This window comes from Diuraphis noxia, unplaced genomic scaffold (assembly GCF_037042655.1).
Source record: "Diuraphis noxia isolate RWA-SAM2 unplaced genomic scaffold, SU_Dnox_SAM2 contig0003, whole genome shotgun sequence".
NCBI classification, from domain to species: Eukaryota; Metazoa; Arthropoda; class Insecta; order Hemiptera; family Aphididae; genus Diuraphis; species Diuraphis noxia.
The window spans coordinates 61,009,471-61,026,581 of record NW_028301713.1 but is presented as its reverse complement, the minus strand read 5'-3'; the positions used below and the strand labels follow the sequence as shown (position 1 = coordinate 61,026,581).

The window sequence follows — 17,111 nt, the reverse complement described above, 5'->3', positions numbered from 1 at the left end:
ACGATCGGAGTATGAAAATACCTGCAATCGTATATAATAATAATATATAATCTATATGCCTGCCCACCTGCCGCCTGTATTCTAATTAAAATCACCGGCGTGTTTGTCCGATTGTTCCGGCGGACCAATTTCGTTGCGTGCCGTTCGATGTATATACATTATACATAATATAACAATTATATACCTTATATTATTCATAGTAATAATAATAATGATAACAATAATAACGATATTATGTAATGTGTTTTAACCACAGCCCGCCACCGATTGATTGTCAGGGGCAGTCACTAAAAATGAATTAATACCTATGATATTAATATTGTATATTGTCCGGACATTCGGACAATGATAATAATAACGAACGTTTCGCGGTTGAGCTTGTGCTTTCGTATTTCGTTTTGTTGTTCGTTTTCGTGTTTGTTTTCGTGTTTTCGGGCTCGGTGGGCACCGATCGAGTTTGACGCCCAATGTAATATAATAATAATAATAATAATACGACTATGGTTATTATTTGCACAATTTTTCAGGATGAAAAAAAAAATTTAATCATATAATAATTTGTCGGACATGCGATTTAATGGCGTCACAACAACAGGAAAACCGTAATCGTTAGAACTATAATAATATTGTTATTTATGACATCACGAGCTAAAAAAAAAAAAAAAAACTGCATTGAAAATTAAAACCCATCAAACGCGACATTATAACCTGTCATTATAATTATTGTTATACAAGTATTATACCACCGAATTACTGATTATGACGTTATTGGTTATTGTGGTTATGATGCGTTTCAGAATAAACACATTATAATTTGATCGGTTACCTAGTTGAATTTCAGTATCGAAAGTAACAGGTGCGTAAGTTTATTACTCACACTGTATTATATGTAAATAATATATTTATTAAATATTATTTAGTATGACTTAGATAGTGTGTACAAATTATACCACTCATTAAATTACTCAGAACTTTTCTAATGCCAATATCAATGCAACCACATATTGAGAATTTAACGAAAACAATTAACACGTGACAACAACTCGTTTAATACCTCAACTCTAAAATATTCAGCTTTTCGTTAGAAACATTTATTTGTAGAATAATGTATATTTATTATGATTGTATATTATAGAAAAATGCATACATAATATTAAACAGTAGGTACATATTTGTTTTCGTATCGAGTTCAAACAGTAGACGAGACATTTTCTAGAAATTATACAAACATACTCAGATAATTCTCGTAGTTAATGTATTATATTTTTCTAGAAAGTAATAAAGTAATCATACAATCAAAACATTAAAAAAAATCATTTTAATATAACATAACAATACATATTATACACCCGTATCCACCATGTAGTTTTCAAATTGGCAATATTATTGTCGTTAGTAATAATCGTTGTACTACCCCCTACCCAGCAGTATTTATGATTCTAGACGATAGCAACAGAATATAACAATATTATCCTTCTTAAATAGCATTATATTTGAATAATTTTGATTACATATTACAATTATATTCAGCTGCAGTAGGTATGCGATTTATGTCATGCTATAATCGGCTCACGGAAATTGGGTAGGTACCGAATTGTCGATAAATGCACTACTGAAACGATTCCATCAATTATTAATTTTCTTATTATTTAACATTAACTAAAGTTGTTACTTATAGTATTGTTTTATACCTATACAAAAAGCAAACGTTTGTCTGTTATCAAATTTACTGATTGTACTATATTATACTGTATTACCTATATACACTACAATATTAAAAATGTATAGTCAATATTCCATTTAAAGACAAGTAAAATATTATTAATGAAATAAATATTCAAAATATAATATAAAACTGTTGCATTATTAACTAACAATAAAATAATTCTCTTGTAAAATAGCCAATAGGTAATGAATTTTGAATTTCGTATAATATATATTTATTATTACAAAATTTAAGATACATCGTAATTTAAATATTAACAAATACATTTTATTTTGATTATTTAAATTCAGAAGATTTTTCCTTAAGTAATATGATAATGTATAAAACATACGTATTCATTTTATTACATTATCTTAATTATTATAAAATATTAAAATAGTAGGTTATAAAATAGGTTAATTGTAAAATTTGATAGTCATAAATAGTTTTGGTTGTTATGAATGTTATGATAAATATATTGTCAGAATAATTGTGTGTATGTTGTATTTTGAATTATAATTTTTTTTTTTTCTCTGGGTTTATAACTACGTTTTATTTGTAATCGACGAAAAAACTAAAAACCATTTTCAAATTAAAAAAAAATATATAAAATAATATAAGGCACCGTATAATAACAAATAGATTTTAAAGATGTGAACAGAATTTTTTTCATTGTGTTTACCTAAAAGATTATTGCAGAATCCCTCGGGAGTTTTCAATTATCAATAGTTGGAAGAAACTAATTTCATTGTTTACACTCGTTAAGCAATTCGTTTGACCGGTATTCGTCAATTGCGCCGGATTTGGGACACTACCTGTATAGTATACATCTATTGCGCCGCTATAAAAAAGGTATATTAAAAAGGTATACATCAATTGCACCGGAGCATTTGACAATGACACAGACTGTCTTGGTTAGTTTTAATTTTTATAATAATTATATTATATTATATTATAATATATTAGATAAATATTAATTTATATTATTTTTATAATAATTTGTACAACAATACACAAAAATATGTATATACATTACATACAATTTATAATCTAAAAGTCGATGACTGTAAAAGTTTTAAAACATTTGATATAAAGTGACTTATCTGGCAACATCAGCTTCATCATATTTTGAGGCGATTAAAAATATGTCGAACAAATGGTCAAATATCATATTTAATTACACACATAAAAACCATAGCTGCAAAACCTATTTGTAAGTTCCTTATTTACCAAATATACAACAATGCTTATCTTTAAGTTTTGTAATCAATAGAAATAATAGGTATTACACATGTTTATATAATGATGTATTTAAGAATCGATCGGCGCAATTGACGTACACAATTTATAACATTGAAGTATCGATTGGCGCAATTGATGTATACCTCTTTCCTATCCCATAATTTTTCTTTTTTTACCTGTGATTTACGGCGCAGTTGATATATGCCCCGTTTGACTTGTTAAAATTTTTTAAGAGAAATAACAAAATAATATTTACAGCAAATTTATTGTATAGCCGCGTTTAATAATAAGAATACGAATAATCACAAAGAAAACGATACTGTGGAATTTCTTATAATTTTTAACAGCGTAAATATTGTTCAGTTTGATTTGTTGTCTTAACAACGAGTGCGAACCTTACCGATCAAATTAACATTTTAAATTTATATTTAACTAACTATTTAACCAATGCGTATTTGACAACTATTACCTAACGTAGATTTTCAAAATAAAAATCTGAATTGGAATTCACATGTTATGTTATAATTTTATGTTATATGAATATACTCGTATGATTAACCACTATAATAATTATTCAACAGAATGAATATGACTATTGTCTGCATAAATTTAACAACGGAAATAAAATAAACCTTTTTATGGACACCCCGGAGAATATAATACCTACCTAAATAATTTGAAATATGTAATATATTTTCAAATTTTACGATTTGGGATAAATCTAATTGGAATAATTATTTGCGCCGTATCGGTATTTATTGTTACGAGGTAGTAGTGTCGTACACTATAAATACTGCCGAAAATATGTTATTAAAAACAAAAATATTAATTTAATTATATTTAGCTTATACGTTATTTATGTTATTGATAATATTGTATAATGTGGTATGTATAGTGTGCGCAGAACTACATAAAAATCTAAGCTGATGATTCTATATAATAATGGTAGGTATTTATACTAATAGTAATAATATATTCATTAGGTAATATTATTTAGTGATATAATTTCAGTACGTTTTTTGTAGATGTAATAAGACACAATAAAAACGTATATGTCAATTATTGCAAGTCTACACATTGGTATGTAATACCCTTAGAACCGTTTCGTATAAAAGTATTAAGTTTCATGTCCAACTCGAAAAGCAATTAGTCTATCCAAAAGTTTTCACTGACAGTGGGTGTGTCGAAAGCGATGGTCATCGTAGTATTCAAACATATTTGAGTTAGTTTAAAGTTGTCGGTAATGAAACGTCTTGTAGTTTTTGATAACCTCTAACGAGTAGAATGAATATACATTTATTAATGAATCCAGTGACGTAAGTATAGGAATTATGAATATATTTTATCTACTGTGTACAAAATATAGTGGAAGAAATGCCAAGAAGATGAGACTTTTTACGCTATGCAATAATACGTCTATATTATAAGTATAGACATTATAATATAACAGTACTTATATTTTTGTATAGAATTGTAAAATTAGAGAAATTTATTAATTTCATCTTATTCGTGTATAATAATAAGCACATTTCTAAATGTTCATCAATTACAATACCTATAAATACTTAAATTTGTAAATAGTAGTAGGATACATCAAATGCACCAATCTGCACACTGTGCTAACTGCTGAAAAGCATTTATAAGAAAAAATACATTTGATAGTTAATGCCGATATGTCTACTGAAATTCTGATATTTACGAATGAGTTAAAAACATAGAAATGGAATATCGCTTGATCCTATCGCTTTTTTAACTACTAAAAATTTGTCTATCTAGACAATGTATGACTTAAAGTATACCTACAGGAAGAAGAAAGTAGGTCACCGCATTGCTGTTCAGTAAGTTTCAAGTACGCCTCGTCATTGAGTAAGTCACTATATATATGTATTTGTGTGTTAAATTCGAATTGAACGATAAAGAAATGCGAAAAATTATCCAGAGTAAAGATGGCGTATCAGATGATATTACTACTAGTTATATAAATTATGATATATTGTCAAGTAGAGTAATTTGATCAATATTTTTTAATTTTACTTATTTTATACAATTATTACATTTATTAGTTTTCGTAACAATTTTTGGCCATTTTTGCGTTATGATCTAATTAGAATACTTTCACTAATTACAATTTCACGGTTGAAAATCGCTTTTAAAAACTGGTTTTGCGTAAAAATTTCGTTTTTTTTCAATTATTTTCAAAAACTATGGAAATATTTTATTTTTGACCCCTTTAAAGTACCAACTAAGTTGATATATTTTTAGAATCAACCATCAAAACTGAAAAGCCAAGCATATTTTGTAACATAAAGTGCCTATTTAGTCACACTAAAAAATACATATCATTGTATAATCAATTGAACTATCACTCTTCTCATAATAGTCTAAAATGTAATAATAGTTATGCTACATAAATAAGCACGTGTGCACGTAAATTGATATATATATATAATATATTATACAGGAATTTCAAATTTTTTCAAGTGTCCCGTTTTTTTTTTATTTCTATATACCTTTTGACATTAAGCCTGGATTTTGCCCAAATTTATGAACGTTCGCCGTGTTATCCAAAGCAAATCTCGTACTGACGTCCTCGACTCTCACCCTATAGCACAAAATTAACTTATTTACTTACGGTAATTTAGTTTGTTGAACTTTTTTTTACATGTTATAAATAATAATAGCGTACGCAAAAAAAAAACAGAGCATAATATACATATGTATACACGACAAAATTATAAGTAATCAATTTTTTCAATGACATTATAATAATAATAAAGGATAAATTTCGTGTTAATTGCACAGGGTACACATAAAAGAATAGATAACATTTTGAAGAATGTATGGTATCAAAATAAATAAATAATAACGAAAACAACTATTCAATTATATGAAACATAAATGGAAATTTATTTATTTGAGACAAAGAAAAAAAAACGTATCGATAAATACAATATAGAAATTGAAAACAAAATGGTTTTACACTCTTATCCTCTATAAATTCTGAGTTAAAGTCTGGGCCCCAGACCTAACCTAACCTAACCCAGACTCTGGGGGTTTGTGTGTGTGTGTGTGTGTGTGTGTGGCTGCATTTGAATTGCGTCCCAAAATACGAAAATATACATCGCCATATCCGAGTTGCATTGCAAGGGTGTATTTATAATTTCCAGGACAAATAAGGTATCGATAACTGAGATATCTATACCATCTACGAGTTTATCACCTTACATTATTCTCAGTCGCTGAAAAACCTGCGGACGCAACTCGGATGTATCGTGACAAAATCGCGGACGTAACTCGGAAAAAATATCATTTAGGGACGCAATTCGAATGCGCCGGTGTTTGTGATACTTTGATAATCTACATGTGCATTCTGGTATGTCTTGGAATCGTATAAGATAATAACAATAACCATAAGATGAATACAGGGCATAAATAATATGCTCGATCTTAGGTTAGTTATACCGTTCATATATAACGCTATAACGCTGGTTTGAAAAAATAACAAAATAAATTTCTTGTCGGAACGTGGGATGAAGAATATCTATAAATTGTTGTTAAACTATTATTATTAGTCAAGTATACATAACATAATATTTAATGGATCGTTCATCATAAAGCATTAGCTATACATTTATGATTTTGCTGGAAAAAAAAATATTTAAATTAAAAAAATATTTTCAACAATTTATTATAGCATTAATAATATACCAATACAAACGCTTACACCACTAAAGTATCGTAATCTTTAAAAATAAGATTTAATAAATAATATTTATTTAAATCACAAGCATGCTATAATAACAGTTAATAATGTAATATATTATGTATATGCGTAGAATACATAAGTATGCGTGCCTACAAAACAAAAGCTAATTTGGTAGTAATCCTATTAATTATAGATAAGGTGATTTCAAAGTAACTGTTTTGAAAAATAATATAGTTGCATGTGCGCTGGATTTGCGCGTAAAAATATTAATTTTACTGCCTATCATAATCTCGCTTATTGATTTAAACTGCAGCACACATAATTATTAGTAAATTGCGTACAGATTTTAGAACAGAACACTGTCATGTAGAAATTTGGTCTTCCAATTATGTTTGATTAATGTGGAAATACTATTATATTACATTTTTGGTATTGGATTATATCATATTATATTTATGTAAGAATGGTATAATAATAAAAAAAAAAAATGATGGAAATTGAGACACATGGTACTAGGTTCAAAATTCGATATTTTATCCAAGAAAAATGATGCAAATTATTGCAAAGGAAATAAGATCGGTGGTTGAAGGTTGTATATATTCAAACTGAGCACACTATACACGTGTAAAATGTTATAATTATCTGCTAAGAGAAATAATAATCAAATATATTGTTTCACACATGTGTGTAGTTGTATGTTTTAAATAATTTGATGACGATAAATTATAATAATATATTACTGTGGAGAATTATATTGTCCTCAAATATCACATATTTTCCACAAAATTTCAGTATTGTGAATTAAATTTGCAGTAAAATAATTAAGGTGATTTAAAATAACAGTTCATTATTCTTGACTTTTGATCAAAGCATGAAAAACATATTTGATTAATAAATCACAGCTTCTAATTAAGAATTTATAATATTGTATTATTTTACTAAACATATTTAGCCATACAAATTAAAATGTAGATATTTGTTTTTTGAGAATTTAAAAGATAAGAGCAATATATTAATGATTTCACATCATATTTGAAACAAAATAATTTAAATTATTTACGTACACATTATAAAGAAAACATTCATTTATGAATAAAATAAATAATTATTAGAATGAAATAGGAACCTTTGCAGATTCTATGATTATATTTTAGGCCATTGGGGACTACTGTCCAAACAACTCATCATGATTAAGGTAGTATAGTGCCATAGTACCATGCCCATGAATTTAATTAGAATATATATGCAGTATGCATCAAGCTGTAAACTATAAACCTCGTGATTTATAAAAAATGAATCACCTATTAAACAAAAAAAAAACATGTTTGAAAATTGTTCATTCTAATCCCCTTAAGTGCCAGCAAACCACCAACTACCACGAGTGTTTTCCAAAAAAACGGTCATCAGTTTTGTTTTGGAGACCAACTCTAAGACATGATATCATTATTCCCTGGAAACCAACTTTAAGAAATTATATTATTATCGTTTACCACCTCGACGATACCCTACCATAGATTTCCTGGTGCCAACTATATACATTTTTAAAAGTTATGGCTAATATATACGGTGCTAGTTATGTAATTAGTTGAGATTAAGAATAAATTAAAATACGTTTTTCACAGTTTTCGCGTGTAAATAATATGAGTAGTAGGTAAATTTATTAGAAAAAATGATGTTTATAGAGGGGGGGGGGGTTAAAACCCAAAGCTTCACTGGCCATGCAACTGACCTATACCTGTTAAAATGAAAAAGTCACAGGACTAAAAATGTGTGTTGTCTTTCTATAAAAGTGTTCTCAACTTATAGTTGTTAAACTAGTCTTGTCTCTTGTATTAATTGGTATATATTATAGACTAAGTTTTATGCTTTTTTTTTATCGATATTTGCTCCCCGGAATTCTCTGTAAGCTACCAGTCCGTTTATCTACAGCGTCTATGATGGTAGAACCGTTTCAACACCATTGGATAAAACTTCTCAGTAGACAACGTCGGTTCGATTCGCAAATTTTTGGACATTGTACTTCAGTGACCTTTTGCGAGATCTGAATGATAAAAATTACTGTACACAATAATACTGTATAAAGTATCGAACGTTTATTACTATTATTATTATTATTAATAAATATTTTTTTATGGATACCTGATGGATAAAAAATATTGACATACTATGTTATTTTACAAAACGAACGCGCATAACTACTTTTAATATATATACATATATGTATGTACTATGTATGTATGGTACTGACGGTCGTGACACGACGAACGAGTTTTATATAAATTGTGATTTATTGAGTGAAGGTAATAACCATATCATATTACATATTATTATATTCAAATATTGTAATAGCACTGCATCGAGAACGATTCGTTTGGTATTATTATTATTTTTTATTTATATCACACATATTATTACTTATATAGTGTTGTAATGCATTTATAAATAATACGTCATGTTCGTATACGAACCGCAGTTTAGCTATTTCGCAAAACCGTTCGCTAAACGTATATTATGGAAAATGACAGCTTTTATTCTGTTTGTCCACTCCTCAGGTAGTAGTGGAAAATTATCAAAACTGTATGTTGGCTGCGACCATGGGCACTGCTTCAGATTTAAAATAACGTTGCCAAATTTTTAGATGGACAAAGCTATTTCACCATATAGCCACTGACTTCATGGAAGACTGACATTACACAATGTAAGAGCTTTATTAAGATTTTTAAATGGGATACAAAACAAATTTCTGAGCCGTGCCAGGGTAGAGGTGAATAGGGTGACAAGGACGCTACAGCGGCAAGAATTGTATTAATTTAAAGGGTGGCAAATGTTAATGTGTTCGTTAAGATGCGACCCAAACGAAAGTTAGCAATGCACTGATAAATTTACTAAAATATTACCATAACTAAAGCTCCTTGCTTTGAAATTTCATCTTTGGTCAATTTTATCACAGTTGTTGAGAGATGTACCATAACTTATGGCATTTCAACCAACTAGAATAATTTTACTTACCTAATAACAATTTATCGCAAAATACTAAATAGTGAATTGGTTTTTAGTGATTATACATTTAGACTTTATTTGGCTTGAATTTATTTTGTGAATTTTGACTGGTTTTTATAGTTAGGCCACTACAACTCTCACGCAGTCTATAATATACATATATTTTAAATAAAGTTTGTATTATAAAATAATTTTACCATTTCGATAGCATCGCTTTTCATGATTATATTTATTTTTACTGAAACTATTTGGAGTGCTCATATGTCGTACATCAAAATTATTAAATGCTGTTTATTAGAGAAAAAGTTATTGGAACAGTTTTATACACGTATACACATAGGTACGTACCTATATATTTAATTTCTAGTGAAATACCGTCAAAATAACATTGGTCGAATCGGAAAATCCACCATTTCTCGCTTAGTCATCTCTTGAGTGATACAATTAGTAGCACTACACACTCTTCCTGAGTTCCTGACAACACAATAGTTGCCTGATTCCGTATAATATTATTATGTTCCCGCATTGTTTGCGTATGATCAACAATTGGCGCGTCTTCTGTGTGTTTAGTACAGTCTTTATATCCTAAAGAAATCTGAGATATTTTCACGGCTCATCAGACACTTGGGTACTATTATGGTTTTCGATATGATCCGAATTTTTAATTATTTAATTATACAGTTCAGTTTCTCAAAATAATATTACCTATATATGGCTACATTTTATATTTGGTCTAATGTTTAAAGTGAAGGTATTGTTTTTAACATTTCATTTAGACTTCAGTATTAATTGCAGTAGGATAGTGTATTGGACAAATTTACTAAAAAAAATGTGATTAAATTATTTTTGTCTAAACGATCATCGTTGGCAGAGAGTCATTTTGTCGTTTAATAAATCATGGTACACACATTTTGATTACCTACCATGTAGTAGTAGTTATTCTATCTGTACCTATTTTTCACTTTTTATATTGTATATTTCTGTCAGATAAATTATAATTATTATATTGGTTTAATAAGTGAATTAATTTATGAATTTAATACAATTTTTTATTTTATTCATAATTATTACGATTTTAATCAATTTTAATCAATTCATATTCTAAATAATTAAATGTAAATTTTTTATTTTAATGCATGATGAACTCTATTGAAATTACTCAAACTGACTTATGTACATCTATAACATTGTACAAAATAAAAATATGGTATTATAAATAAATAAATAAATCATCAAATTAGGCTATTTTTTTTTTTTTTTTTAGGGAACATTTTAGCTTCGGCAACATAGGCCATTGGCTTTTGACAATTTTACAATTACATTTTTATTTATAAGTTTTTAAATATTAATCACTTAAATCTATTTATTATTAGATGCTGTTTTCTACTTTTAATGACTTGAGAAATACTAAAAAATTTTTATTTACCTCGTGGTTTTGCCATATTTTCCGTGTTAATGTATTAATTTGACTTTTTGTATCTATTATTGTGCTACATTTTTTATTTTTTTATTTATTTATTTATTTATTTTTTTTTTTTGGGGGGGGGGGGGGAAGGGGCTTCAGATTGTGTTGCATGTTTTGCGTGTTGATCAGCTAGTTCGTTTCCGTTAATTTTACAATCACCTGGTGTCCATATGAATTTGTTTTTATACATTTTTTAGTTAATGGATAAAACGATGGAAAACTGGTTTTTATCCGGGTGTCGAATCCCTCTTTACGGCTAATGGTTAGGTCCTCACGGGACACTCTATATTATAATCATTGGTGGTGCACCTTTATAGACAACCTACCATGACAAAAACATAACTGTGTATTTTTATAAAGAAATTATTACATATAAGTCGATTTCATTAATTTTTTTTTTTACATTGATAATGGTAATAATATTATCTTACAGGTATACTTAAACAATAATAACAACCACTAAAACATAACTGAGTATTTATGAGATTTTCTATGAATTTTGTTACTTAATTTGCACAATATATGTTCTATTCTAAGTAGATAATTTTCCACATAAAACAAATATTTTATTATTTTAGTCCATAATTGTATGGTTATATATTTTTTTTTTGTTTCTTTTGTTTCATGCAATTTGTATTATTTATAACTTTTACTAATGATTTTTGGTAGATTTCAACTTATAGCTTAAATTTCAACCCTTATTGTTATTAATATATGTCTGATATAATATAATATTTTTCAAAAACGAAATCAATATTAATTATTTAAAACAAATTATAGTTTTTGTAAAATAGTGTTGTGTGAATGCAAGCAGACAATTATTATCCTAGCCATACATTTTTGATCAAATACTCCACTCATAAATATTTAAAATGCTAATTAATAATAATAAAAAAATAGCAAAAGAAATATTCAATATTACCTATATTTTAACGTTTAATATTTATACATTAATAAATTCTGAAACATATAATTATTATGCTTCAAAATATGAAATTAAAACACGGTTTGTCATTTAAAAATAAATACGTATCGGTTTTTCTCAGAATTAATGGGTTTTTTTCTTTGCATTTTAATTTTTAAATATAAATTGCGTGTTTAGGTTCGGGGGGGGGCAGGGGGAAATCAAATTCGAAAAATTAACAAACAGTGGTTTTAAAATTATAATATATTATGATAGTGGAGTGGTACAATAGAATGGGAGTTTACCAATATAGTGCTTAAAATTATCTTTTCATATTATACCGATTGCGCTCTAAACATTTTACATTATATAAGGAAAATTTATAAGTTAGTTACTAACCGATGTTTTGCGAGTATTGATGGATAATACATTGTGAGATTTGGATATTCTGATTTAAAAATAATATAATACAAATAATTGAATAGTTACACTAATAAACTTAACAGTCACACGTTTGGTCGTCAAATATTTAAAATTAAATCGTAATTATAAATATAATACTAATATATATATATTTATATAAGCTTATAAATAATTGTTTAGATGTATTAAAAGGTGAGATATTTAGAAACATCATTATTTCTCATATAAACACATCCTCCTCTTCTTCGTGTGGAAAAAGTGACAAACCAAAAATTAAATGCAGTCATTTTTCTACTTCAGAATAAGAGTTTTATACTCTGTTTGTAGTCCCCAACTTTCACCAAGCTTGTGATAAATGAAATCTACATCCCACTGGACGTATTGAAGACCACACTGGTTTAGCTGCAAAATGTATACCTCTTTCGATATCGGCAATGATTGTTTTTGGATTGAAATCAAGATTGAATGTTGCACATTTACTAAATACAACCTCAATTGGTATATTGACGGTAAAATATAAATAATGCGATTGGTACATTAACCTAAAATAAAAGAGGTGCAATTGGTACACTGACCCTAAAATATATGCAGCGCAATCGGTATACTGACCTTAAAATACAAATTTGGTTTTAGGCGCCATTGGTCCACGCCCGATAGAATACCGATTTTCACAATGGTTCAAACAAAACGAACAATCATCCTTGTCATATAAATCGATGATATTATAACCGTCATGACGTTTCACACCAGAGTGAAGACTCAGTAAATCGTTCACGATTCATAATAATATATACACCGCGGTCGTTTGCGCATTACCGATGTAGCCTACCACACATACACGCACAAGCGGAATAATTATTTTTCACGTCCTGACGGGGGTGTTTATTTTATTTTTTTTTCAACGCCACCATCGGTTTGAATTATTTTTCTTTCTATTTTTTTATTTTATTTTTATTTTTTATATACAGTCTCTTGCAGATTTTCGGGATTTTTTTTGTTTTGTTTTGTTTTTAATGTATTTTGTTTGTTTTTTTCACCGTTATGCTAGAGATTTACGGTATATAACTGCGTCGAATGGGAATATTATGCGTGCGCGAATGTCGTTGGTTGTCGTTCGTCGCCGAATTTACGTAAAACCGAGTGGGTACGATTCACGGAGACGATATTATAATATATATATATATATATTTATATAAGATATATAGCAGGTATACATTATTATTACTTTTTTTTTCACACGCCGCCGACCCTCGTCTTCGTCATCACCGTCAGTCGTCGTACCACACACTTCCAACACCCCTTATAACCCCATTATCGCCACCCCCGGCACCAACAACGGAAACTTTACACTCCTTAATCGTTGCAACCTACCCTCGTGCCGTAGTAACTTATATTTTTCAAGCAATCCGTTTACGCAATACTATTAGGTAGAATAATAATGTAGAAGTGACGAGGTCGTCGCTCGCGACGTTCTGCAAACGCGTATATTATTTGACAATAATCGTTATTTTATTCAAGTAGTAGGCTGCACCGGTGTGCTGTTTTGCCCATTGAACACGTTCAACAAGGTTGACACGTTCCTGTTATAGGAATAATACGAATAATTCATATACAGTCCCTCCTCGCACGCGTATCACCACACCTTCTCAAAACGCGATGGATGACGATAAGACCGTATTCTATGTATATTTCAGGGACTTGGTCGGGAGGAGAGATGTTGCTGTAGTTGCTCAGTGTTGTTTTTGCCGTCATTCCCCTTTCTTCCATGTCGCAATAAACATCGGTGTAACGTGTCCATCCAAATACCCGATGATTACATATTAAGGACATTACCCGAGTTATGGATGGTTATTATTTTTAAAAATATGATATGGTTTGTGCTGCACTACCATAATATGGCCACCACTCAAAACAGAAGACTAAAAAAATATCATAAATTACAATTTTACCATAGAAGCCATTTCCATCATTCGATTCTTAAGTCGTACTTTCATACATAATCGCCCAAAATAATTTTTAAAATGGTAGCACTTCACTAGTCAAAATTTGTATGAACCCTTTATAAAATGAATACTCTATATGTTTGCTTGTTAACTACGTGTCGACATGGACAACTATTGCAATGTTCATGATTTCGTGATGTTAAACGTCATGTTAATCATTCATGTATCATCTACGAGTGAGATATAAATTTGAATTTTTGACGTTAAAAAAAAATACTTGCTGCGAATCGCGTACGGCAAAATAATTATAACATTGTTGGTGCGGGTATAGGTACCTACATTATATTATATACAAATAAATTATCGACTTTTCGTTTCTCATTGTATCGTTTACCTGTAAAACACTGTGGTATATAATTTTATTTGCCTATCGCACAAATAAACACCATGCCATAATATAATCACACCGTCATTTAATGCAAGCCCAAAGCAAAGCTGATGATTAAAAGCCAACCCGTTGAACCACACACATACCTTCACACAATATCGTTGTGGTCACCGTTAAAAAATAAATATACGTTTGCAACGTTTTATGGTTGTATTGCGTTTTTTTCCTTCAAAATTATGGTATATATCTAACTAAAAAATATGCACAAACTTTGCCTGATGTGTGTGTCACGATAGTATTAAGATAGGCTGATTGTATCCCGCGTACATTCAATTTGTTCGTATTTTAACTAATTCCAATGAGCTTTTTTTTAGCCCTCAAAATAAATAACCATTGCAAGTAGTTATTGCACTTATTCTTTTGCAATTCTCACGCTGCGCCGTTGTTGTAATAATATTATATTGTATGCATCTTTGCACGTAGAGGATACATTTTAAATGCGTTTATATTGTTTTAATGTGGCGTGATAGTAAACCCACCAGAATAATTTTAAAACAAAAAAAAAAGGATTCAATAATAATTATAACCTTTGGCAATCGATGGTTACATTCATGTCTTTTTTTTATGTAAATTAATTCGAGTGGCATACCTATAAACATATTTTTTTAGTGGGATCATTTGCTTTTTAATTATCATGTTCAATTGTAAAATTACTTTTGCACAACAAATGGTATTTTTCTTTTATTTATTTTTTTTAATTAGAACCCGATGCTAATTTCCTTGTAACCATTCATACGGAACGATGAATTTTTCAGGTCTACATAATATAATTTATTCTGATATAGGTAATATTATATATTGTTCTTCGAGTGATTATTTTATTATATTTTTTTGGGATCGGAAGTTTTATACTTTATGAAGGCGTCAGCGCTACACTGCCACGTTAATTAAAACAATAAAAAAGTTTCCCCCAATAATGGCAATATGAAGGCACATAAAAATTAATAACGATGGCCGTTACTATGGAACAACTTTTGCGAATAGGTAAAATTTAATAACACATTTTTTCATACATTGTGTGATAAACAATAGTTTCATTACAAAACAAATTCACATTTTCACTATGTACATACTGAATAGATGTTTTAAAATACGATAATGAATCGCATAAAACAATTAAAATAACAATTTTATTAATGATTGTCAACGTAAAGCTTTCACAATTCCTGTAATTACAGTTGTAATAATTAAACTGTTTTATTTTTTTTATGGTTCTGTAACTTTTTGAACAGAAATACTTGACATTTTACAAACTACGTTTCTTTAATATATATGTTAATAGTACACACTATAGAAACGCTGTACACATATATGTATATACCTAAATCAAAGTTAAAAAAACTTTTATTTTTAAATGAGGCGTGTCAATTTTTTTTAAATATTTATATTTTTACAAGTATTTCTTAAAATAAAATATAATGTCAACAAGCATCATACTAACATCAATGAATGCGTTTTCGTCATCGGTATTAATCATATAATTAGTATTATTGGTGAAGTACATTCAATTGGTTGGAAAAACATTAAAATTGCGTTTAAGTTCAACAATACATTTTATTTTGAAAAAAGTAAAATAATAGTAAAAAAAATTTTTTTATAAATCTTGACATTGATAAATGTACAACACGATTGTTCTTCTCGTGATATTCTCCCGATTATTTACGGTTTAAACTATTGGGATATGAGTTAACGTGTTTTTGTTTTTTATTTATTTTGTTTTTTTGAAGTAAAGATTTTAATTTTTTTTTTGAAATATGATAATATGTAAAACAACAATTTTTTTATACTAGTATTTGTTATGAATAAAATTATAGTGTTGCTGGAGTTTTTCAGAAAGATTTTGCTCAAAATATTAGAAATTAAAAGTTTTTATATTTTAACCCTATTTTAAGTTAATGGTAGTCACAATGTTACTGTCAAATTTTAACCAAATTAATTACTAACTATGTGTTTTCACGAAAAATAAATTATATTGTATATATAATAATTAATTTTGATGTATTATAAAATGGAATAGGTTATTTATTAAAATTATTGTATTAAATACTATTGCAATATCATGTTTAATTTTAATTAAATATTGTTAAAAACAATTTGTGTCACATTAATAATATTAACAACATTTATTAAAAACTTTTATATGTGAATAAAATATTACTTTTATATAATTTCAATGTAAAATTGATAATAAAAACAAATATTAATTAAAAATTATAAATATATGTGGACAATGTTCGTAGTCAGAGCCGAGGACTTTTTGATCGATGATCGGTTA

At 28.1% G+C, this 17,111-nt stretch overlaps 1 protein-coding gene across 1 annotated transcript in view; it reads left to right on the top strand.

The window, feature by feature from the left end:
* LOC107164872 (protein turtle homolog B-like) overlaps positions 1-17,111 on the top strand; it is a 349,438-nt gene that overhangs the window by 186,781 nt on the left and 145,546 nt on the right. The window lies entirely within an intron of this gene.